Source organism: Pleurodeles waltl, chromosome 11, assembly GCF_031143425.1.
Source record: "Pleurodeles waltl isolate 20211129_DDA chromosome 11, aPleWal1.hap1.20221129, whole genome shotgun sequence".
Classification (NCBI taxonomy): Eukaryota; Metazoa; Chordata; class Amphibia; order Caudata; family Salamandridae; genus Pleurodeles; species Pleurodeles waltl.
The window spans coordinates 365,616,259-365,642,980 of record NC_090450.1 but is presented as its reverse complement, the minus strand read 5'-3'; the positions used below and the strand labels follow the sequence as shown (position 1 = coordinate 365,642,980).

The following is a 26,722-nucleotide window of genomic DNA, read 5'->3' as shown; positions in this document are numbered from 1 at the left end:
CCCCTATCTTGCTGCAGCCTTGAGGAAAGCACAAAGTGAAAAGAATGTCTTGCTAAAAAACATGTTTTCCTAGGCAAAAGAACAACTAGATAAAGAAAGTAAAACAGCACTACATATGTGGCTGATTCTGAACTAATGAAAATGAAGAAGAATAAAATGTAACTGGGCTAAAGGGCACAAGCAGCAGGCCTAGTTGCTAAAATATTGTGCCTAAAGGCATCACTAAAATGACTATACAACACCCTCCCCTTGCCAGTTTAAAGGTGGTGAAAAGCCTAATATTAAAAATATAAAAGCAATTAAAATGCTGTTCTTTAAAACATATACAAAAATGTCAATAATGACTGGTTAAAAGACACTTGAGCGTGTAAAATATTGGAAGGGTCAATTTAAAACATTAGCTGCGGTGTCAATAGAACCAAATTTAAAAGTCAGTGTCATTTTTAAAACCTGCCATTACATCCAGAACAATTGAAGGAAGGAAATGTTCCACTTGGGCAGGAGGTAATGTGACCAAGTTGTTGCCAAGGAAAACCAAAGAGCACTCATGTTCCAAAGCCTGAGCTCCAGATGAGCCAGCAGCATTCAGTGTTGTGCCCAGTGTTAAGTCAAGAGCTGCATGACACACGTATGGCTACTCATAGACGGCTTCCTGTAGCAAACGCACCCTCAATGTGCATGTCTGGTAATGAGTGTAGGAAAGTACCATCTTGCCTGGCATGTTACCCCCATTTTTACTTGTATGTCAGTTTGTTTTTGCCTGTCTCACTGGGATCCTGCTAGCCAGGACCCCAGTGCTCATAGTTTGTGGCCTGAATGTGTGTCCCTGTGCAGTGACTAACTGTGTCACTGAGGCTCTGCTAATCAGAACCTCAGTGCTTATGCTCTCTCTGTCTTTAAAATTGTCACTAAGGGCTAGTGACCATTTTCACCAATTCTAATTGGCACACTGAAACACCCTTATAATTCCCTTGTATATGGTACCTTGGTACCCAGGGTATTGGGGTTCCAGGAGATCCCTATGGGCTGCAGCATTATTTTTGCCACCCGTAGGGAGCTCAGACAATTCTTACACAGGACTGCCACTGCAGCCTGAGTGAAATAACGTCCACGTTATTTCACAGCTGTTTTACACTGCACTTAAGTAACTTATAAGTCACTTATATGTCTAACCCTCACTTGGTGAAGGTTAGATGCAAAGTTACTAAGTGTAAGGGCAGTCTGGCACTAGCCAAGGTGCCCCCACATAGTTCAGGGCAATTTCCCCGGACTTTGTGAATGCGGGGACACCATTACACGCGTGCACTACATATAGGTCACTACCTATATGTAGCTTCACAATGGTAACTCCGAATATGGCCATGTAACATGTCTAAGATCATGGAATTGTCCTCCCATGCCAAATCTGGTATTGGGGTGCCAATCCCATGCATCCCTGGGGCTCCAGCATGGACCCCGGGTACTGCAAAACTAGCTCACTGGGGTTTTCACTGCAGCTACCACTGCTGCCAACCCACAGACAGGCTTCTGCCCTCCTGGGGTCTGGGCAGCCCAGTTCCAGGAAGGCAGAACAAAGGATCTCCTCAGAGAGAGGGTGTTACACCCTCTCCCTTTGGAAATAGGTGTTAAGGGCCTGAGAGGAGTAGCCTCTCCTGGCCTCTGGAAATGATTTGAATGGCACAGATGGTGCCCTACTTGCATAAACCAGTCTACACCGGTTCCGGGAACCCCCAGGCCTGCTCTGGTGCAAAACTGGACAAAGGGAAGGGGAGTGACCACTCCCCTGTCCATCACCACCCCAGGGGTGGTGCCCAGAGCTCCTCCAGTGTGTCCCAGACCTCTGCCATCTTGAATCCAGAGGTGTGAGGGCACAATGGAGGCCTCTGAGTGACCAGTGCCAGCAGATAACGTCAGAGACCCCTCCTGGTAGGTGCTTACCTGACTAGGTGGCCATTCCTCCTCTGAGGGCTATTTAGGGTCTCTCCTGTGGGCTTTTCCTCAGATAACGAATGCAAGAGCTCACCAGAGTTCCTCTGCATCTCCCGCTTCGACTTCTGCCAAGGATCGACTGCTGACTGCTCCAGGACGCCTGCAAAACTGCAGCAAAGTACCAAGAAGACTACCAGCGACATTGTAGCGCCTAATCCTGCCGGCTTTCTCGACTGTTTCCTGGTGGTGCATGCTCTGGGGGCTGTCTGCCTTCACCCTGCACTGGAAGCCAAGAAGAAATCTCCAGTGGGTTGACTGAATCTTTCCTCTGCTAACGCAGGCACCAAAATTCTGCTTCACTGGTCCTCTGGGTCCCCTCTCATTGTGACGAGCATGGACCCAGACAGTCCAGTGGTCCATCTGTCCAAATTTGGCAGAGGTAAGTCCTTCCCTCCTCTCGCCAGACAGTAATCCTGTGTACTGCGTGAACTGCAGCTGCTAAGGCTTCTGTGCACTTTTTCAAGGAATCTTTCGTGCACAGCACAGCCCAGGTCCCCAGCACTCCGTCCTGCATTGCTCAACTTGCTGAGTTGACTACCGGCTTCGTTGGACCCTCCTTTGTAGTGTTGAGACGACCGCCGTGCTCAGTTTTCTTGAACCTGTGTTAAAGTACTTCTGCGGGTGCTGCCTTCTTCTGCATGGGCTCTCTGTGTTGCTGGGGGGGCCCTCTGTCTCTTCTCCCAAGTGGTGACCTCCTGGTCCTTCCTGGGCCCAGGCAGCACCCTTTTTCTTCAACCGCGACCTTTGCAGCAAGCAAGGCTTGCTTGCAGTCTTTCTCCAAGGAAACAATTCTGCATCCTCCAACATTCCGTGGGACATCTTCTGTGCAAAGGAGAAGTTCCTGGCATCTTGCGTCGTTGCAGCATCTTCAGCTTCTTCCACCCAGAGGCAGCCATTTTGCACCTTCATCTGGGGTTTAGTGGGCTCCTGCCCACCCTGGACACTTTCGTGACTCTTGGACTTGGTCCCCTTCCTTAACAGGTCCTCAGGTCTAGGAATCCGTCTTCAGTGCTTTGCAGTCAGTTGTGGTCTTTGCAGAATCTTCTATCACAACTTTAGTGTGTTTCAGGGGAAGTTGGGTCACTTTACTCCTACTTTTCAGGGTCTTGGGGTGGGGTATCTTGGACACCCTTAGTGTTTTCTTACACTCCCAGGGACCCTCTACACACTACACTAGGTCAGGGGTCCCTAAGTGGTTCGCATTCCACTTTCTTAGTATATGGTTTGTGTTGCCCCTAGGCCTATTGCATCCTATTGTATTCTACATTGTTTGCACTACTTTTTTAACTGTTACTTACCTGATTTTGGTTTGTGTGTGTTTATTTTGTGTATATTACTTACCCCCTAAGGGAGTATATCCTCTGAGATACTTTTGGCATATTGTCACTAAAATAAAGAACCTTTATTTTTAGTAACACTGAGTATTGTGATTCTTATGATATAGTGCTATATGATATAAGTGGTATAGTAGGTACTTTGCCTGTCTCCTAGTTCAGCCTATCCTGCTCTGCTATAGCTACCTCTGTCAGCCTAAGCTGCTAGAATACTACTAATAAGGGATAACTGTCCCAGGCACAAGTTGTAAGTACCATCAGGTAAGCCATGCCAGCCTCCTACTTTGGTGGTGCAGCGGTGGGATAAGTACTTGTAACTGCTTTACCACTTTGTCATTGGTGCTTTTCATAAGAAAAACATATTCCAAATACTTAAAAATATACACAGTTAACCTAAACAATTTAACTCTCTTTCTAAAAACTTTCTAAAAACTTTCTAAAAAGTTTTCAAAAGTTTGCTCTTTAAAAAAAAAAAGTTTCTAAACTTTTTTTTCTCTCTGTCCTAAACCCCTTCTTACAACTATGTCTGCAGTAGAGCTCACTCCCACAGTTGGTCAGGCAACCTATGGTAGTTTAAACTTTAAACGTTTGAGGGGTCTCGGCATAGAAAGAGGTTTAGGCATTGGTAAGAACCCTACCAAAGGTCTTCTCCTTAGCCTTCTTCTAGAAAGTGACCAGAACCAGTCTGGCCCATCCCAGGATCAGGAGGTAGAAGAGGGGGGTACCCAGCAAGAATCAGGAGAGGGCCCTGAGGACTCTGGGGAGGGTTCCTCCAAAGACCTGTCAGCTAACAGGCCATCTAGTGAAGCTGGTAGTGGGAGGGGGTCACACATCAGTAGGGCACCTTTCACTCCAAAAGGCCAGGTAACTAGATTCCAGTTCCCACATTTCTTCTGTGTCTCAGAATTTCCAAGCCTCCCACCCTGAGGATAATACCCTAGACAGGGAACTCAGAAAGGTGAGGTTTGAAGAGACCAGACTGAAGCTGAGACAGCAGCAGTTGGCCTTAGACAGGGAATCTCTAGATGTAGAGAGGGAAAGGTAGAGGTTGGGGTTAGTTCCCCATGGTGGCAGCAGCAGTGTTCTTGATAGTAATCCTGTTAGAGAACAAGATTCTAGGAACCTACACAAAATTGTCTCCCCTTACAAGGAGGGGGATGACATCAACCAGTGGTTTGCTGCACCTGAGAGGGCCTGTATGGTACAGTTGGTCCCTCAAAGGCAGTGGGCTGCTATCTTGTGGTTATAATTCAGTGGTAAGGGTAGGGATAGGCTCCTTACTTTCAGAGAAAGTGATGCCAACAACTACAAATTTTTAAAAGATGCACTCTCAAATGGATTTGGCTTAACCACTGAACAATACAGGATAAAGTTCAGAGATTCCAGAAAAGAGTCATCTCAAGACTGGACAGACTTTGTAGACTGTTCAGTGAAGGCCTTGGAGGGATGGTTACATGGCAGTAAGGTGACGGACTATGAAAGCCTACTTAGTCTAATCCTGAGAGAGCATATTTTAAATAATTGTGTGTCTGACTTGTTGCATCAGTACTTGGTAGACTCAGATCTGTCCTCTCCCCAAGAATTGGGAAAGAAAGCAGACAAATGGGCCAGAACAAGAGTGAACAGAAAAGTTAATAGAGGGGGGTAACAAGGATGGCAAGAAGAAGGATGGTAAGTCTTCTGACAAGGGTGGGGACAAAGATAAATAGCATTCTGAGTCTTCATCAGCCCACAAAAATCCTCTGGGGGAGGTGGGTCCAAATCCTCTTCTAACAATTAAAAGAAGCCATGGTGTTATTTATGTAGGAGTAAAGGCCATTGGGCAAGTGATTCCACCTGCCCAAAGAAAAACACCAAGGCTCCCACTACCACAACCCCAACTGCGTCCTCTAGTGCCCCTAGTAATAGCAGTGTGGTGGGAAGTCTACTACAAATAGCCAATCTAAGGATGTAGCTGGACTCTCCATTGGTAATGTGTTTGTGGTTGGTCTTGTTAGGGAGACCACAGAGACTACTTTAGTCCCTGATGGTGGTATTGACTTTGCCACCTTGGTTGCTTGTCCCCTTAATATTGGTAAGTACAAGCAACTTCCTCTAATAAATGGTGTTGAGATTGAGGCCTACACGGATACAGGAGCCAATGTCACTATGGTGACTGAAAAACTTGTTCACCTTGATCAGCACCTACTTGGTCAGCAGTACCAAGTGACTGATGCTCATAACAACACTCTTATCCACCCCATGGCTGTTGTGAATCCCAACTGGGGGGAGGAGGGGGGGTATTTACTGGTCCAAAGAAAGTTGTGGTAGCCATTGATTTACCTGTAGACTGCTTACTAGGCAATGATTTGGAGACATCAGCTTGGGCTGAAGTGGAGTTGGAGGCTCATACAGCAATGCTGGGCATTCCAGGGCATATCTTTGCTCTCACAAGGGCTCAGGCCCAGAAGCAAAGAGGACAGGAAAGCTTGGATCCTGGAACAATGGACCAAGTGCTCCCAAAAGCTAGGGGTAGAAAGGGTAAATCCTTGCCCTCTATCCCTCCCTTTCCAGAAGATTCCGCTTTTGAGGAAGAGGAATCCTCTCCCTATGCAGAACCTAGACCAGATGAGCTGGCACCAGACACTGCTGAGCTTTTGGGTGCAGGGGGCCTACTAGGGAAGAGCGGAGTGTGGCACAGCAAACCTGTCCCACACTAGAGGGTTTAAGACCGCAAGCTGTCAAACAGCAGAATGGGGATATCACTGATAGCCATAAGGTCTATTGAGAAGATAACCTCCTCTACTCTGAGTCAAGGGACCCTAAACCTGGAGATGCCAGGAGACTGGTCATCCCTAATGCAGTATAAGGAGTTTCTTCTGACCATGGCACATGATATTCCTTTGGCTGGGCTTTTGGCCCAGAGTAAAACTTGGGACAAACTTGTTCCATTGTTTCACTGGCCTCACATGTCAGAGGACACTAAGGAGTTTTGTGGCTCCTGTGTGACCTGCCAAGCCAGTGGCAAGACTGGTGGCACACCTACGGTCCCCTTAATTCCACTTCCTGTGGTTGGGGTGCCCTTTGAAAGGGTAAGGTATGACATAGTTGTCCCCTTGACCCTCCAACAGCTTCAGGCAATATGTTTATCCTTGTGGTAGTGGATGATGCCACTAGGTATCCTGAAGCAATTCCCTTAAGGGCCACTACTGCTCCTGCAGTGGCAAAAGCCCTCCTGGGAATCTTTTCCAGAGTGGGTTTCCCTAAGGAAGTGGTGTCAGACAGAGGTAGTAACTTAATGTTTGCATACCTGAAAGCTATGTGGAAGGAGTGTGGTGTAACTTAGAAGTTCACTACTCCTTATCATCCACAGACAAATGTTCTGGTTGAGAGGTTTAATAAAACTCTCAAAGATATGAATATGGGACTCCCAGAAAAACTCAGAAGGAGATGGGATGTCCTGTTGCCATGCCTCTTTTTTGCTTATAGGGAGGTACCCCAAAAAGGAGTGGGCTTTAGCCCCTTTGAACTTCTGTTTGGGCACCCTGCAAGAGGTCCCCTTGCTCTTGTGAAAGAGGGTTGGGAACAACCTTTAAAAGCTCCAGTGCAAGACATTGTGGACTATGTACTTGGCCTAAGATCCAGAATGGCTGCATACATGAAAAAGGCCAGTAAAAACCTTCAGGCCAGCCAAGAGCTCCAAAAGCAATGACATGACCAGAAGGCTGTCCTGACCCAGTACCACCCAGGACAGAAGGTGTGGGTATTGGAGCCTGTGTCCCCAAGAGCACTCCAGGACAAAAGGAGTGGACCCTATCTCATTGTTGAAAAGAAAGGTGAGGTCACCTACTTGGTAGACCTGGGCACTGCCAGGAGTCCCCTTAGGGTGCTCCATGTCAATCGCCTGAAACCTTACTATGACAGGGCTGACTTAACCATTCTCATGGCAACTGATGAGGGTCAGGAAGAAGAGAGTGACCCTCTCCCTGAGCTCTTCTCCACCACTGAAGCTGATGGCTTAGTGGAGGAAGTGGTGCTTGTAGATTGCCTTACTGCTGAGCAGGAGGACAACTGTATAAATCTCCTAGACCAATTCTCTGACCTCTTCTCACTGATCCCAGGTACCACTACCTGGTGTGAGCACACAATCAATACTGGAGACAGTTTACCTGTCAAAAGTAAGATTTATAGGTAGCCTGACCATGTCAGATATTGCATAAAACAAGAGGTACAGAAAATGCTGGACCTAGGAGTGATTGAGCCTTCAGAGAGCCCATGGGCTAGCCCAGTGGTGTTTGTCCCAAAACCTCACAGTAAAGATGGTAAAAGAGAAATTAGGTTTTGTGTTGACTACAGAGGTCTCAATCAAGTAACCAAAACTGATGCTCACCCTATACCCAGGGCAGATGAGCTAATAGATACACTGGCTTCTGCCAAGTATCTAAGCACTTTTGACTTAACTGCACGGTATTGGCAGGTTAAGTTGTCAGAAGATGCTAAACCTAAAACTGCATTTTCCACCATTGGAGGGACCTATGAGTTCACTGTTATGCCCTTTGGTTTGAAAAATGCACCTGCCACTTTTCAGAGGTTGGTGAACACAGTCCTGCAAGGGTTGGAAGCTTTTAGTGCAGCATATCTTGATGATATAGCTGTCTTTAGCTCCACCTGGGATGAGCACCTGGTCCACCTATGTAAAGTTTTGGAGGCCCTACAAAAGACAGGCCTCGCTATCAAGGCTTCAAAGTGCCAGATAGGGCAGGGGAAAGTGGTTTATCTGGGCCACCTGGTAGGTGGGGAACAGATTGCACCACTGCAGGGGAAGATCCAGACCATTATGGAATGGGCTCCCCCTACAACTCAAACCCAGGTGAGAGCCTTCCTAGGCCTCATAGGGTACTATAGGAGGTTTATCAAGAATTATGGCTCCATTGCAGCCCCTCTTAATGACCTCACCAGCAAGAAGATGCCTCAAAAGGTATTGTGGACAGCTAGCTGTTAGAAGGCTTTTGATGAGCTAAAACAGGCCAAGTGCTCTGCACCTGTCCTAAAAAGCCCTTGTTACTCCAAGAAATTCATAGTCCAGACTGATGCTTCTGAATTAGGGGTAGTGGCAGTTCTATCACAGCTTAACACTGAGGGCCAGGATCAACCTGTTGCTTTTATCAGCAGGAGGTTGACCACTAGAGAAAAGTGTTGGTCTGACATAGAGAGGGAGGCCTTTGCTGTGGTCTGGGCACTGAAAAAGTTGAGACCACACCTGTTTGGTACTCATTTTATTGTTCAGACAGACCACAAACCTCTATTATGGCTTAAACAAATGAAAGGTGGAAACCATAAATTGTTGAAGTGGTCTATATCCCTACAGGGAATGGATTATACAGTGGAACATAGACCTGGGAGTACCCACTCCAATGCAGATGGACTCTCCAGATATTTCCACTTAGACAATGAAGACTCATCTGTGCAAGGCTAGCCTTATTGTCCCTCGTTTGGGGGGGGAGGGGATTGTAGGAAAGTACCATCTTGCCTGGCATGTTACCCCCATTTTTACTTGTATGTCAGTTTGTTTTTGCCTGTCTCACTGGGATCCTGCTAGCCAGGACCCCAGTGCTCATAGTTTGTGGCCTGAATGTGTGTCCCTGTGTAGTGACTAACTGTGTCACTGAGGCTCTGCTAATCAGAACCTCTGTGCTTATGCTCTCTCTGTCATTAAAATTGTCACTATAGGCTAGTTACCATTTTCACCAATTCTAATTGGCAGACTGGAGCACCCTTATAATTCCCTAGTATATGGTACCTAGGTACCAGGGTGTTGGGGTTCCAGGAGATTCATATGGGCTGCAGCATTTCTTTTGCCACCCATAGGGAGCTCAGCCAATTCCTACACAGGACTGCCATTGCAGCCTGAGTGAAATAACGTCCACGTTATTTCACAGCCATTTTACACTGCACTTAAGTAACTTATAAGTCACCTACATGTCTAACCCTCACTTGGTGAAGGTTAGGTGCAAAGTTACTAAGTGTGAGGGCACCCTGGCAGTAGCCAAGGTGCCCCCACATAGTTCAGGGCAATTTCCCCAGACTTTGTGAGTGCGGGGACACCATTACATACATATAGGTCCGAACATGTCCATGTAATATGTCTAAGATCATGAAATTGTTCCCCCATGCCAAATCTGGTATTGGGGTGTCAATCCCATGCATCCCCGGGGCTCCAGCATGGACCCCGGGTACTGTCAAACCAGCTCTCTAGGGTTTTCACTGCAGCTACCGCTGCTGCCAACCCACGGATAGGCTTCTGCCCTCCTGGGGTCTGGCCAGCCCAGTCCCAGAAGGCAGAACAAAGGATTTCCTCTGAGAGAGGGTGTTACACCCTCTCCCTTTGGAAATAGGTGTTAAGGGCCTGAGAGGAGTAGCCTCTCCTGGATTCTGGAAATGCTTTGAAGGGCACAGATGTTGCCCTCCTAGCATAAACCAGTCTACACCGGTTCAGGGAGCCCCCAGCTCTGCTCTGGCTCAAAACTGGACAAAGGAAAGAGGAGTGACCACTCCCCTGTCCATCACCACCCCAGGGGTGGTGCCCAGAGCTCCTCCAGTGTGTCCCAGACCTCTGCCATGTTGAATCCAGAGGTGTGAGGGCACAATGGACGCCTCTGAGTGGCCAGTGCCAGCAGGTGACGTCAGAGACCCCTCCTGATAGGTGCTTACCTGACTAGGTGGCCAATCCTCCTCTGAGGGCTATTTAGGGTCTCTCCTGTGGGCTTTTCCTCAGATAATGAATGCAAGAGCTCACCAGAGTTCCTCTGCATCTCCCTCTTTGACTTCTGCCAAGGATCGACCGCTGACTGCTCCAGGACACCTGCAAAACTGCAACAAAGTAGCAAGAAGACTACCAGCGACATTGTAGGGCCTAATCCTGCTGGCTTTCTCAACTGTTTCCTGGTGGTATATGCTCTGAGGGCTGTCTTCCTTCACCCTGCACTGGAAGCAAAGAAGAAATTTCCTGTGGGTTGACGGAACCTTCACCGGTCCTCTGGGTCCCCTCTCATCGTGACGAGCGTGGTCCCTGGAACACAGGTGCTGGATCCAAGTGACCCCGACAGTCCAGTGGTCCATCTGTCTAAATTTGGCGGAGGTAAGTCCTTGCCTCCCCTCGCCAGACAGTAATCCTGTGTACTGCGTGAACTGCAGCTGCTAGGGCTTTTGTGCACTTTTGCAAGGAATCCTTCGTGCACAGCCCAGGTCCCCAGCACTCCGTCCTGCATTACTCAACTCTCAGTGTTGACCACCAGCTTTGTGGGACCCTCCTTTGTAGTGTTGAGACGACTACTGTGCTCAGTTTTCTTGAACCCGTGTTCAAGTACTTCTGCGGGTGCTGCCTTCTTCTGCGTGGGCTCTCTGTGTTGCTGAGGGCCCCCTCTGTCTCCTATTCCAAGTGGCGACCTCCTGGTCCTTCCTGGGCCTGGGCAGCACCTTTTTTCTTTAACCGCGACCTTTGCAGCTAGCAAGGCTTGTTTGCGGTCTTTCTGCAAGGAAACAACTCTGCATCCTCCAGCATTCCGTGGGACATCTGTGCAAAGGAGAAGTTCCTGGCATCTTCCGTTGTTGCAGAATCTTCAGCTTCTTCCACCCGGAGGTAGCCATTTTGCACCTTCATCTGGGGTTTAGTAGGCTCCTGACCTCCCTGGACACTTTTGTGACTCTTGGACTTGGTCCCCTTCATTTACAGGTCCTCAGGTCCAGGAATCCTTCTTCAGTGCTTTGCAGTCAGTTGTGGTCTTTGCAGAATCTCCTATCACATCTTTAGTGTGTTTCTGGGGAAGTAGAGTCACTTTACTCCTACTTTTCAGGGTCTTGGGGTGGGGTATCTTGGACACCCATAGTGTTTTCTTACACTCCTAGCGACGCTCTACACACTACACTAGGCCAGGGGTCCCTAAGTGGTTCGCATTCCACTTTCTTAGTATATGGTTTGTGTTGTGTTGCCCCTAGGCCTTTTGCATCCTATTGTATTCTACAGTGTTTGCACTACTTTTCTAACTGTTTTCTAACCTGATTTTGGTTTGTATGTATATTTTGTGTATTTTTCTTACGTCCTCAGAGAGTATATCCTCTGAGATATTTTTGTCGCATTGTCACTAAAATAAAGTACCTTTATTTTTAGTAACACTGAGGATTGTGATTCTTATGATATAGTGCTATATGATATAAGTGGTGTAGTAGGAGGTTTGCATGTCTCCTAGTTCAGCCTAAGCTGCTCTGCTATACCTACCTCTATCAGCCTAAGCTGCTAGGACACTACTAATCTACTAATAAGGGATAACTGGACCTGATACAAGGTGTAAGTACCATCAGGTACCCACTATAAGCCAGGCCAGCCTCCAGCAATGAGCCCTCAGCGAGAACATAAACAGATCAGCGTCCAATGAAAGTAAGTGCCGTGTAGAAAGACAAAATTCAGTGCACATTAGAAAAGGCACTAGAGGCATCGAAACATGGGCTGCACACAATCCAAAACTGGTCTGAATGACAAAGACCAGTTGCACTCCAGTTCTTCTAGGAGTGGTGCTCCAAAATACTGCATCATGCGTTCACGACACAGATGCGCTGGTGGAAGCACTTTCAGTCCTCCTTGTTGTGAAGGGACAGCCACTGCAAATTAAAAAATAGCAACAGCAAAATGCCACCTATTATAGCCAAAGTAATTGGAAATCCCCCAAAATACTCCAAAATATTGAGTGTATGGCTGAAGGTATTAAGCCAAATATAGAGAAGGTATGAACAAAACCAGAACTAACAGCCTTAAAGAAATGTACAATCCCAGTAGTACTGGATGCATGAAATATTTTTCCCACGAGTTCTCCGAAGTGTCTCGAAAAGTTTGTATTTAAAAGGGACTGTATTTCTGCAGATGACCTCAACACTTGGAGCGCATAGGTCTTGTGTGCAGATGTAAGCGCCACGTGTTTTTGAAACAAGGCCTTTAGTCTACTCAGCTTCTCAAAATTCACATTTGAAGTAGCAAAGTGAGGCCGAACATCTGCTACTTTTGTCTGTTGTGTAGGACGAAGAAGGACATTCCCGTAACAGGTGACAATTTGGGAGACCGAAATGATTCAAGGAATTCCAGATTGCATTCCACAACAGCTCTCACTGTTAAGAAGCACATAGCTTCCATTGGAGAACACCAGAAAAGCAGGTCTAATTAAGGGGACTGGAACTCCCTTCAGTTAGCAAGCTATGTTCGCTGTCGAAGTGTTACACAGCCCGTGCAAGGACAGCTGCTTTCAAACCATCAAATGGCTCACAGAAGTCTTGTGTTCACTGCCGATAAGAAGGACCTCTTTCAAGCCATTGAAATATTTGTGTGAAAAGGGAAGTTCTCATAACTCATGGATGTGACTATCTCCCAGCCTTTCATATCTGCCTACTGCAATGTGTTTCAAGCAGGACGTGAATTGCAGTGTTGAACTAGGCAGATTAATAACCCTGTGTATTAACCATTCAGCAGATGTTATTTCTGCCACAGTAAAAGGCAGCTTTTCTAATTTCTTGATGTTTAGCATAACATAAGTCGCTTCCTTTTTAGCTGTTATTTGTTCCTGTTGCATCAAATCGTATTTAGAAAATATGTCCCTTACGCTGACCTGTTGCCAGGAAACGCAAACTGATTTCAGTTTTTGTAGTGTCCATCCCAACTTCTTTCCTACACTGTATGTTGTTACTATACCCAAATGTTCTGATGACACATAACAAGGGTCTGGCCTGTTTGTTCTAAAACCCCCTCTGAAGTGTACAAAACATTCATTGCCACCATTTGTGTCTACTGGCCACAATAACCACCCACCAGGACGTGAAAGTGATATATTAAATGTTCCATTTTGGACCCAATCATCGAGCTGATCTTCAGTTGCAGTAATGTGTTTTTGCCATTTGTAAAACAATTAGTGGGGCTGGGATACTGGACGCATTCAAAGTTTTTGCCAATGCTAAACAACTTGCCTGTTGTACAATTTCATTTCAAAAATATCATGTGAACAGGTATGCTCTGAATAAAGCTTCCTTTCCTCTTATTTGCCATTTTTTTGTTCCCCACACACTTTTCAAGTCAATCGAATTTAGCCAATATTCATAGCCTTTTATAGCCAACTAGCAAACAACGGAATTAGAATAAATCCATTTGGTATCAGTTAATAAGATATGTTGAATTTCCATCACATCAGCATTTTTAACATTGTGTCCAGAAAATTATGCAAACTTTTCAGAATATGTTTTCAAACTCCCTGTTGGTGGAGTTAGACAATGTTTCCATTGTGTATAATTACAAATAGTATTTGTGGTACTTGCTCTGTGAATGTAATAATGTCCATAATAATTATAACAGAACATATCTCCATAATTTTCTTTTGATTGCTAAACATCTTCACTGTCAAACACACTAAAATATTCTACTTCAGATAGCATTGACTCAACTATTTTTACATCCCAGTCATCAGAAACAACTCCTGGTGTTATTACATCATTCATGGAAAGTTTAAATATATATGGAATTTGAGTAACCTCTGTCAAACCCTATATATCAAAGGGTACTTTATCCCAAAAAATCCCATCAGGAATTGGTATAGCTGAAATGTTCAGTAGGGACAAGTCTCTGCAGACCTAATGGGAGGGAAAATGTGGTTTTAGAACCTCATCCACCAGTTCAACTGTAGAGCGTTCAGGAAGGTAATGACCATGTATGAGTAAGAAAAAGACGATGATGAACCCAGTCCAAAGAAGGCAGGCAAGTACAGTCAATAAGAGCCACATATAGTTCCATGGAAGAATGAAATAGTTCATTTTGAGCCAGTTTATAAGCGTATGTGCTCTTGACAGTCTTGTTGTAGAAGAGGTAGATGAGTCAGTAAAAGTGTCATTGATGTCAGCAAAGTATCCAGAAGCAGTTTATGCAAAAACTGGAGCCGTGTTGAGGAGGGTTGGCAGAAATCTCCCTCTGTGGTTCATAGTAGACTATTCCATCTGTTTGTGTTGAATGTGAGTAGAATCACTCAATATTGTTGACATTGTTTGTCACAGAAGTTAACAGGACTAATGAAAGATCATTTTCCACCCTCCCGAAGCTCAGAGAGGTGTTACCTTTGCGGCTTAAAGCTTGTAGAGGAACATCCTGGTCGAAAGTGAGAGGGATTTGGGTACTACCTAGGAGTACTCTAGGTCTGATGTTCTGGATCGGCCATATGGTGTAGCTTGACATTGTCGATGGAGACAAAGCGATTTTCTTTAGAACCAGGCGACGGTGGTAGAATAGCAGTTCTGGTAAGGTGTATTCCCAGGACTGGAACTGGTGCATGATAAGAAGGACCAAACTCCTTTTTTCACATTATCTTTTCATGCACTAGATCCCCAACTTTTGGAATCCAGCCAGTAGGTGTATTGGTCCATCCCGCATTCCCCAAGAAGTGGCACTGGCAGATACGTTGTCATCCTTCACAGAACTGTTGTAAGTCCTGCAAGACAGCAACACATTTATTCATTTCAAAAGGTGTATCTGCCAGCTCCGTTCCAGGACCATCAAGATCTGGAACATACATTTCTGTTCTGAACAGGCATTTATATGGGTACGTCATTCAGGGATCTTCTGGGCAGATTATTAAGTGCTCTCTGGACTCCATACAGGTGATTAAGACAACTACGACTGTGCCTAATACTCTTGCTGTTAAGGATTGCTTTAAATCCAGGTTTCTTTGCTCCACAACAGTGTTTCCCTTGGGATGGTATGGAGACAAATAATGCAGTTGGACCCCGAACAAAGCCATGGTGTCCCTGAATGCCCTTGAGGCAAAAGCAGGGCCCTTGTCCGAGTGGAAAGCCATAACTCCATATGTGCCGATAAAGACTTGCAAATCTTTAATAACAGTTTGAGCGTCAGCTGAGCATTGTGGCCATACCCATAGAAGTCTGGGGCATGAGTCAACAGTGACTAGGATGTATTTGTATGCATCATCAGGTGTCGGGGGACCACAATGGTCCAGGTAGACATATTGTGAAGGTTGGTTGGAAATTAGGAGGGGTGTCTGCTATGGGCGTTTGACGGTGGGCCCTTTTATTTGTTGACAGGTGTCACAGTAAAAGACATACTGCTTGGTCTGTTTGTATAGACCTGGCCACCAGTAGCGTGCTTGTTCCAGTGAAATAGTAGCCGCCATACCAGCGTGGGCAGAAGCAATTCCCTTATGTGCTGCTTTAAACAACCCTGGTCTTTGATCTTTGTTGGCGATCACACGATCACCCACCCCTGGTATTGTTACTAGGGCAGTATTGAGGCTAGATATGCAGTAGGAATATTTGATAGGATATACCTTTTGCATGGGCTTGCCTTCAGCCGAAGCTTTCACAGCAGCCAGTGTTTTATCATCCAACCTCGTCCGTGAACAAGTTATTGCAGGATTTGGACATACAACAGTGATGCGTTACCCCTGATCCACAGGTCTCTCTTTAATGATAGCCATCTGAACAGCAGTCAGAACTTTTTCTGTGAGAGCAAAGCATTGTTCAGCTGTGGAATACAAATGTGATTTGTATGCAAGCGGTACGGTTTTGCCCTCATTGAATGTTACATAGAGGAAACCAGTGGCACCAGCAATTACTCTGATGACCAAATGAGTTTTGTTGTCCCTTGTGTGTAAGTGTTTATCTACCAATAAAGGCCAGGTAAGACCATCATTGCTTAGAGGACCTAACCTGACATATAATACTGTGTGTGGTAGGGTGCCATCAAGCAGTTATTGTGGTCTTGAAAAGTGTTAGAAATTGGGTCCCTGGTTGGCAGTCAGTTTGCACTTTGTCCAAGCAGGGACCCTCACACTAATCAGGGCAATGGAGGTACACACTTAGATAAATCCTGCTTACCCCCTTGGTAGCTTGGGACAAGCAGTTAGGCTTATTTCAAAGGAAATGTGTAAAGTATTTGTATCAACACACACAGTAAAACAGTGAAAACACTACAAAATGGACATATAGAATAAGAGTCTTACTCAATAGAAAACAATGGAACCGTTGATTTTACACAAAGTACCTGGTTTGCGGCAAAAATAAAGCTGCAGGGGCAAACGTGCTTCAGATAAGTCCGCGATGCGTAGATTCCTTACTCGCAAGTGAGGCTGTGCATCGTTTCTTCTCCGGGTGGTTCGACGATGCGTCGTTTTCCTCTTCCACAATAGAGCGATACATCACTTTCCAGACAGGCACCTCGGATTTGCGCTGACTTGTGTTGATTTTTGCTGCCCATCGATGATGCATGAGAAATCTGGCTGCACGGTGGGTGTTGGAAAACCACGCTGTGTGGGGTTTGCATCCTTATCAGCAGCCGCAAGCAGATGTTGCGTAGTTTTTCCAGCCGCGATGCATCTATCTCCCAGCTGCGATGCAGGTGGAGCGTCGATTTTAGCCGTGAAGTGGGTGGCATGGCGTTTTTCAGTCGTGTTGTAGGTGGTACATCAAAACTTTCCCTGCACAGTGTTCTGTGTGCGGATTTTAGTCCTCGTTCTGCCAACTTCACTTATCAAGGCCCCAGGGACTGAATTGGGCACCACTTTGCAGGGCAGGACTCTCAGCAGAGAGTCCAGGTGCTGATAGAGGAATTCTTTGATGCCCCTGAGACTTCAAAACAGGAGGCAAGCTCAGCCAAAGCCCTTGGAGATTCTTCACAAGCAGGAATGTACCACAACGTCCAGTCTTTGTCCTCTTTCAGGCAGAAGCAGCAACTGGAGGCCTACCCAGCAAAGCACATTCACAGGCAAAGGGGCAGTAGCCCTCCTCCGGCTCTCCAGCTCTTCTCTTTGGCAGAGGTTCCTCTTGGTTCCAGAAATAATCTAAAAATCTGGGGGTTTGGGTAGACTACTTATACCCCTTCCTGCCTTTGAAGTAGGCAAACTTCAAAGGAAAGTCTCTGTTGTTCATAAGATCCTGCCTTGCCCAAGCCTGGCTCCAGACACACACCGGTGGGTTGGAGACTGCATTGTGTAAGGGAAGGCACAGCCCTTTCAGGTATAAGTGACCACTCCTCCATCCACTTTAGCTTAGATGGCCCATCAGGATATGCAGGCTACACCCCAGGTCCCTTTTTGTCACTATCTATATTGGATTCACAAACAACCCAACTGTCAGTCTGACCCAGGCAGGGAATACACAAGCAGGCAGAGTCACAGAATGGTTAAAGCAAGAAAATGCCCACTTTCTAAAAGTGGCATTTTCAAATGTCACAATTTAAAAAACAGCTTTACCAAAAGATGTATTTTTAAATTGTGAGTTCAGAGACACCAAACTCCATATTTCCCTCTGCTCCCAAAGGTAAACTACACTTAAAAGATATTTAAAGGGAGCCTCCATGTTAACCTATGAGAGAGATAGGCCTTGCAACAGTGAAAACAAATTTGGCAGTTTTTCACAGTTAGGGCGTAAAACACACCAGTACGTGTCCCACCTTTAAAATACACTGCACTCTGCCCATGGGGCTACCTAGGGCCTTCCTTAGGGGTGTCTTACATGTATAAAGAGGGAATGTTTAGGCCTGGCCAGTGGGTACACTTGACAGGTCGAATTGGCAGGTTAAATCTGCACACACAGAAACTGCAGTGGCAGGTATGAAGCATGTTTACATGACTACTTGTGTGGGTGGCACAACAAGTGCTGCAGGTCCAATAGTAGCATTTGTAATTTAAAGGCCCTGGGCACCTCTAGTGCACTTTACTAGGGACTTACTAGTAAATCAAATGTGTCAATCATGGAAAAGCCATTCACCGATAAAATTTACACACAGAGCATATGCAGTTAAGCACTTATGAGCAGTGGTAAAGTGCCCAGAGTCCTAAAGCCAACAGAAACAGATCAGAAAAAATAGGAGGGAGGAGGCAAAAAGTTTGGGGATGACACTGCAAAAAGGACCAGGTCCAACAAAAAGGTAGGGGTATCTCTAAATATGCATAAGCTCTGTATTGTGCATGTAAGTTAGCAGGTATATAATGATGAAAGATTTTGGTGTTCCTATCAACTGCTGGGAAGATAACCCAAGAATAGAATGTTACAGTTCTGTAGGCTGGATGAGCCTCAACTACAAATGTTACAGCACCATCCTGGTCCGTGAGGCCATTTTCTAGCAAATGAACAGTTAGGGGAGATTGCCTGTTCACAGCAATTACCACTGTTGCGGGTTCGCCATAGTGGATATACCTGTTCAGGGATAAGGACACGAAATGGGGATTAATCCTTTTAAGGTTCAAGCTTGAACAACCAACAGCGTTGGATAAGTACTACCTACATAGCTGAGGAGGAAATTCTCAATACCATGGATGTCTCTGTATATGTGAGGTGCCTTTAGCACGTAGTGAGACAGAGATACTCAGGAGGATCCAAAAACAATGCCTGGCCAAACGTTGGCAGCGCCATGTCGCGTGGGCTCTCATTATCCTAATGAGGCTTCTAGATTTGGCCGGCATTATCACCTGAATTGTGTGGAACTGAGTCCAGTCCCGCACCATTTGACACCTGTCGGGTTAATCTGTTTCTGGCCAACTAGCAGCTCCTCTTCTCTGCCCAGGAGCAGGGATGATTTGTGGCAACCGGACGCATGGCAAGGTGACTTTTCAGGGAAATCGTGGTGTGTCAGATCTCATCCTTTTCTCTCAGTTACATTAGTGTCACACATGCAAAGACAAACAGAGGCAGAAAATGGTTCAATAAGATTTTTTGAAGCAGGTGTGTCTTAGACAAAATGACACAAATTAAAATAATTAGAATGGTGAAACATAATGGAAGGAAAATGGTCACAAAAAAAGTGAAATACAAGAAAAGTCCCAACATACTGTCACTATGCGTGGTATATGCGGTTCCTACCTAAGCTATGTTAGAGCACAGAATGATAAGCCCTAATCCGCACTTCAGGATTCCCCCTGGGAAGACATCATCCTCCATACCTGAGCAAGGAAACCTTTTGTCTACAGAGACACCATCCCCATGTAGGCCAAGGAACCGGTAGTCTCAGCAAGCAGCTGTAGCAAAGTCAATCAGCATGCAGTTGTGGTCATCTTCCTGGAATCTCTCTCTTATGTGCATGGGACAGAGATGTGTGTTTTTTATAATAAAACAGATGATGTTCTGAGAAAATGTCCCTACATGAGGATGTGTGTGTTTCTTGGAATGTTGGAGACGCAGAGTACCACTTTGCCCGCAACCCTATCTCGCTGCAGTCTTGAGGAAAGCACAAAGTGAAAAGAATGTCTTGCTAAGAAACCACTGCTTTTCTAGGCGAAAGAACAACTAGATAAAGAAAATAAAACAGCACCACAAATGTCGCTGATTCTGAAATAATAAAAATGAAACTTAACAAGTTGTGTAAATGTTACGATTGACAATACAAATCCTTTTTCAACATGCAGGGTGAAATGACCAATGCATCCCCAGATATAGCGATTACTCTCATAAACCAGGTAGTAAATTTGAACGCTTGCTAACTCACGCCCATTGGTTTTCCTTTACTACTGGGTCATTGTAGAAGTTAAGGACCTGTAGCCACTGTGCTAAAACATTGTAGAGGGTAGGAACTACAGCCATTAGGCTCTGACACTGTGGTAGGGAACTATAGAAATTGGTTTAGACCCTTAATGTTGTAGAAACCTGTAGCTGACTTCCATAACAGTGTGCTGTATTTTGTTTTGCTGTGCTGTTAGTGTAAGGTAGTAAAGCAGTGTATGTTATGTGGTTCTAAAAATTCTGGACCCATGTAATTTACTTTGCCACAGCAGTACGATTTTAGTATCAAAAGACCGATAATGACTAGTACACTAAGCATGAGCATTTTCGCTCAATTCCAGCAGCGTTTTCACCTCGAAATCGCCATTTTCGTCCTGCACTCGTGGCTCCCATTTTATACACGGCAGCCATTTTAAAAGTTGCCCTCACATAGGCTTATAATACAGTCAGATTTGATTCCAAGGACACGAACACCTTGATTGACTTTTCTCTGACCTGGGCAAGCTGGAACCATTGCCTCAGGCCAAACCTGTTTGGTCAGTCCCTATCCCAGTGGCCGAATCAGATAGCATCAAGGCACACCATGCCATAAAACCCTTATTATCGCTCACACACCCTACCTAATCTTGCTCACACCTGCACCTGCTCTTTTCAATTCAAAGAAGCTTTATTGCGGCTACAAGAGCCAAAAAAGCGCGAGCAGTAATAAATACAAATAAATGCACAAGATAAAATAAAATTGCAGGTAAATATGGTGATAAAAGGGAATAAAATACAAATAAAAATTAAAATGGAATAAAAATGAGATAGAATAAAATGGAATGAAATTAGATAAAATGAAATGAAGTGAAATGCATTCTGCAGGAAGTTGGGACAGTCTTATTTGGAGTCTTTGTCCAGGAGAGTTTTCCCTCTAATAAGCCAACTAGCTCCGAGGAATTTGGCGATAGCGATCACTAGCGTTGGCCTGGTGTCTGATCTAAGGATTCGCAGAGCTAGCGCAGAGCAGCGTGCTCCCAGTAGTCTGCATGCCGGGGCCAGCCATTTCCTACGGGGGGCAGTATACGCGGGGCATGCAAAAAGGAGGTGAGGGAGATTTTGTTGTATGTGTGACTACCGTTGGTGTCTGTCTCATGGAACGTGGCAGGTCTGAAATCTATTCTTCCCCTTCCATCCTTCTCCTCATTTATTGACGAACATGACATATGTCTCCTACAGGAAACATGGTCACTCGACCCACTCTTCCGAACAGGCTACTCAAATTTCCACATCCCCGCTGTGGCCAGCACGAGAGGCAGGCCCTCAGGGGGTCTGACCATCTGGATCAAAACATCACTTAGCTGCCATATATCACAGCTACCTACCGCCTCTCCCGACCTGTTAGGCCTTCGTCTATCCTTTGGGCCTGACTCTGTGGTGAACATCTTTAATATCTACGCTCGAGGGGTCAGGGGGGGTCAAGTCTCCAAAACCCTCTGCGCCCTCGTAGCCCTCTTACAAAATTATCCCCGCCATCATAAAACCATTGTGGCTGGGGACTTCAACGTCACATTCGAACCCCTTGACTGGGACGATCTCAGGTCCACCCGCGAGGAAGATCAAGTCTGGTCTATCCCCGCCCTGTCCATTGCACCCATCAAAAGGTGGACGTCGGTTGCGATTCAGGTAAAATCATTGACCATGGAGTTTGGACTCAGGGCGCTAAATGGCAGAACTAATTCAGACACCAACGGTAGTCACACATACAACAAAACGAACCACACCAGCAGAATCGATTATTGCCTATTCGATATAAGATTATGGCCTCTAGTCATCGATATGACAATCATCGAAAGGACCGAAAGTGATCACAACCCTCTTTCTGTCCACACATTAGCCCTAGGTAACCTCCCAGCCACGTCTAACCCCGCAGCAGTAGCACCCGAGGGTATTAACCTGGCCAACAACAAAAGACACCTAAAATGGGTCAATATTGTGGCCCGGCCCGCACTCATCAATGCTGCCAACAACACCCTAAAATCCACACTAAGGGACCTAGAGGCAGGTTCTGCAACACCCCACCAGGAAATTAGCTCAATCCACACCTCCTGCTTTAGGGATATCGCAACCCACTTCTCAGCACCCCCAGCCCACGACGACAAACGACCCAAAGCCAGGCACCGCTGGTTCAACAAAACGTGCCGGTCCCTAAACAAGCGCCTAGTTCAAGCCATTAAATCCAAGGACCCCATCGCCATCCGCGTAGCTAGGAAGTCCTATAAATCTGCAATATGCATAGCCAAGCGTGATCAAGATAGCAAATGGTGGACATCACTCAGCGACGCTGTGCGCGAGAGAAATTATAGTCTGTTCTGGTCCCTGGCAGCGCGAGGCCCAGAAACCAGTGGTTTGGACATCACAACCAATATTGCCCCAAGAGACTGGATAGCCCACTTTAGTAGTCTGTACTCCCCTGATCATGATAGCCCCACCTCTGTTTGTACGGGCCCCCTCCTATTTCACTCGTTAGCACCAACCACCGCAGCACCCCTGTTGTTCTCCCAAAGTGATATAACTTACTCTCTAAGCCCTCTTACTTTACGAGGGGGAGGTGCCCGTTTTTATTGGGGGTCCACACTTATCTGATGTAAAATACTAGGCCTTGCCGGGTAATTTATTATGGGTTGGATGACATGAAATATGAGGTTTCATCATGACACTGTTTTTTCCTTTGTAGTGAAAACATGTGAATGACCAACCAAAATGTCAAGAATGTTTGCCTGAAGCTTAAAAAACTGTATATAAGGAAACCTGACTTTGCATTGAAACACAGTCTCCTGAGAACATACAAATCGTGCTGTTGTACTTCTAGGACACTTGTCAATTGGTTGCAGCCAATAAATTCGATCTTTGACTTCACCTAGAAGACTCTGAGTTTCTGTATTCTGAATCAGGAAAGTACCCGAGGTCTTTGGGTGTACCCTGGCACCGCTGGGTTACCGGATCAGTACCGGTTCTGAAAAACCCAGTACCTCAGTTGGCGCCCAACGTGGGGCGATACCAGCGGTACCGGTCCAAGCCTGAGGTCCGTGGGGAGCTTCGTGTGAAAATTCTGGAGGAAGGCCGCCACTTCATCGACCCCTGCATGTCGACGTGGTCCGAAAGTCTTTGTTGCGAGGTTCCCCGCTTCCCGACGGCTATGAAGGACTGCTGCCCTGGCTATCGCCCTGATTTGGACCCTTGATTTTTGGTAGAGCGAAACGATAAGACGAGTCTTCTGGTGACGTCATTGATATTTTCAGTTAAGTATAAGTGGAGCGTCTCCCAGTCCTTAGTTGGACACTTGGTTTGGTCCTTAGTTGGACACTTGGTTTGGTCCTTAGTTGGACACTTGGTTTGGTCCTTAGTTGGACATTTGGTTTGGTATCCCTTTGGGATCACTTTGATTTGGAACTTGCAAGTACCAAAGCCGAAGGACTCGTGTATTCACGAGACTATCGTAAACGATAATCCTTTGAAGTTTGAAGCTAGACTAGTGAGCGAAGAGGCCTGGTCTTAGCAGACTTGGAAATTTGTTTTGTCTTGGTTGTAAAAGGGACTCCCGGTTGGAGGACTCATGTCCGGTTCCTCCGATTGGAACTCCAACCTATGAACTATATGTGAAGCACGGAGTGGGCCCCATCACGTTTAATAAAGTATGGGTCCGCTATTCTTGGAAATAATTGAGAAAAGTTTTTTTTTTGTTCTTGTAAATATGACTTACAACTAGGATCTGCAAACGGTTCTGTAAGTAAATTGCGACGGCGCTATTTATGAAAAATGGCTAAAGCGCGCTGTATTATGTGTACTGAGTGTTTTCTGTTTATATCTGAAATGAGCTCAATGTGTGTTTGTGGGTCTTCTTTATGTTTACAGTTTGTTAAGTAAAATGTTGGTTAATTAATATTAAGTAGAAACTTAGAAAAAATCCAGAAATGAACCATGTGATGTGCTAACATAGCTATATGTTGCTCTTTAATTTATAGAATGAGCAATTGTGCACATATACAAAACTGCCGTTAAATGCTTAATAAATTAGAAAACACATTCAATAGATATAAATAGGGCCCCAAAAAAAAAAAAACGAAATTATCTATTTTTGCAAAAAAATAAATACATTTACAGCATTTTTCTTAGATGCATTGTATTAGATGTTCACAGGCAAACTTTTCAGCTGCAGTCTATTTGATAGGAATGTTCAATTCAGCCAGCACTTTCCCAGTTAAACATGGGTGGAATTTTGCATAACCTTCCTTTTAAATGAAAGTGGCGCAAAAATGTGACGCATTTCAAGTTAGGCTTATGCGCTTAGGCTTGTGAGTTAATGTATCCCAAATAATAGGCAAGGGATGCAGCTTTCTTTTATATGTGGAATTATCACAAAAAAAGAATAATTGGGTTTTAAAAAAAAAAAAAAAAAAGAAAATTATTAATTATGGACAAATTATTAAAAAAATAAGTGCCTTTCAAAATCGTTTTTTAATATTTATAAAGCTTAATACCTATACTATGACCTCCTAACATTAAAATTTAATTTAAGTTATGTTGCACCGCTAAAATGACATTTGTATGTGCAATTTTCCCTTGGTGCAGGAGCAAACAAGCTCATTTCTATAAAGTATAAGTTAATATTTTCAATGGCTGACTCATGGATTGTGTAATAGACATTCTGGTAATGCATATTATGCAAGAAAATTGTAGGATATTGATTTTTTAATGCCTAAAATATCAAAGTCGATTTTGGGCAAAAGCACTGTTTAAACTGCATTTTCTTTCATTCAGAGTACTTTTTAAAGTGTCTCAGGCTTCAGTAAATGCATACATTTAGGTTTGATATATATTTGCAGGTTGTGCCTCCTTATGATTCAATGAGTCAATGTGCCAGTACAAAGGCTTGTTTTAATATCAAGGTTGAAGGTTCTAACTTCAGCTGGGCCTACTGAGACGTTCATTCATTCGAGGTTGATGAAATATGTACCATTGCATGGGATTGCAACAAGCATTTATTCTAACAACTGGTATGTGTGTTATTAAGGTTTGTGAATTATTCACAGTAAATGTAGTTTAATAATCTGGAAATAGAGATAAAAAATTTTAGCGCCTAAAAAGGAAACATTTTTTTTTTTAAATAGAGTGAATTATTGCAGGTTAGAAGGAAAATAGAAAGGCCTACTGTCTTTGACAGATTCAGAGTGGCAGAAGCTAGGAGAGCTACAGAGGCTGGCTCAAGTCATGCTGCTGAGATGCTATCTTTAGTTTTCCCATAAACAATGGAGGAGGCTGTCATGTTGACACTTGTGACCTTTTAAATTAGGGCCTTGTCTCTGTGAAATGCAGAATGACCCTACCGGGCCTCTAAAAGTGGGATTTCTGGTTTCTCCAGAAGAACATCAATACAATTAAAGAACTTAATTCCAAAGGGAAAATATAAAAAAAGGGGTTTCTTCGAAAGTCCCAACATCATGTTAAATGCTCTGCAGAACTGATACATTTGCGTCTCCGCTCTAAAAAAAATAAAATGATGCCTGCTAGTTGCTTTTATTTGACAGAAAACGAAGTGTTGCATTAAGTCTTAGACAGAAAATAAGATGCAGCCCTTTTCTAAAATTTTGGAGGCTACATGCCTTAATGAGAACGATTTGCCAATTAAGACTTATTTTTCACAGTGGAAATTGTAGGTGCCAAATTAATATGGAGTGTCAGTGTAACAATTTTTACTTTTAGAAAGGTAAAACTAAGGTGGCTTGATGTTGCGAAGTAACTGACAAGAGGGTAACAGTTAAGTAATGGAAATTTATTTTCATGTATTTGGTCCTATCATGAATTGTTCTTGCTGGTCCTGTATGTTAGAAGAGAAACAGTAAAGTTATATTTGACAGCAGATTTCCATTGCCTGGTGATCTACTGTCAAAAGGAGGGTAAGGATTTTAAACCTGTCAAATTAAACAGGCCCAAATATTGGGTTTTGGGCTGCAGGTTTACAGTGCATAAAGTACATGACATGGTGTTGTGTGTCACCGCTTATTCACACATGCTATTTTTTTGTCTATGCTTTTTGTGCTTGATACACAGCAAGTATATCTGATGGCTTGACGTTTTGTGCGTTTTTATTATTTTTTAAATTTTTTTTTTGCATGTTTGTTGCTGCTTTTGATACTATTACAAGCTCCCCTGTGTTGTGAGGGGATGGTCATGACGATGCCCATCGCTACGCAACAGTTGGTTGAACTTGTTCTGGTTACTAAATTCCACAGATAATGATATTTCATGCTGTGAACATAAAAGACAACACTTCACCAGTGAATGTCTATTTGGCTATAATGGTATTGAAGGAAAATAAAAAGAGATATACAGGATCAAAGTGTGTCACCTGCAGTTAGTCACGTTACTGCCCCTTCCCTTAAAGGAACAGGCAGCCCTACATTTATGTATCCTTGATTGGACCTAAGGATGAAATTATAGATCTGTGACTCAAGGTGGCCTAATTTCTATATTACATTAGTTAATGATGTTCTGTTTCCTAAGTAGCATATGGCTTTCGTTCCTTAAAAGAAAACCAGGTTTTCATTTTTTCCTGAAGAAGGAACTGAAACATTAGCTAGGAGTACCGTATATGGTGTAGTCGCCAACGGTAGAGTTAAAATTTGTGTAACTTTGGCCTTTGTGTATCACCCGTACTCTTGGTGTTGTGTCACATGCCTGACTATCACCCAAATAATTTTTTTTGTTCTTTCTATAGATTTTTTCTTTGGTTACTTCCCCTGACCAATGTCGCACCATGCTTAGTTATTGAGATTTTAGCTATGTCCTAGTCCCATTTCTCTTTTTCGAATTCCTTTCACCAGTCAGCCCTTTTATTATTATTGATGTAT

General features: G+C 44.6%; 1 protein-coding gene across 3 annotated transcripts in view; it reads left to right on the top strand.

The window, feature by feature from the left end:
- SLC25A36 (solute carrier family 25 member 36) overlaps positions 1 to 26,722 on the top strand; it is a 1,333,693-nt gene that overhangs the window by 957,385 nt on the left and 349,586 nt on the right. The gene's annotated exons all lie outside the window — the stretch shown is intronic.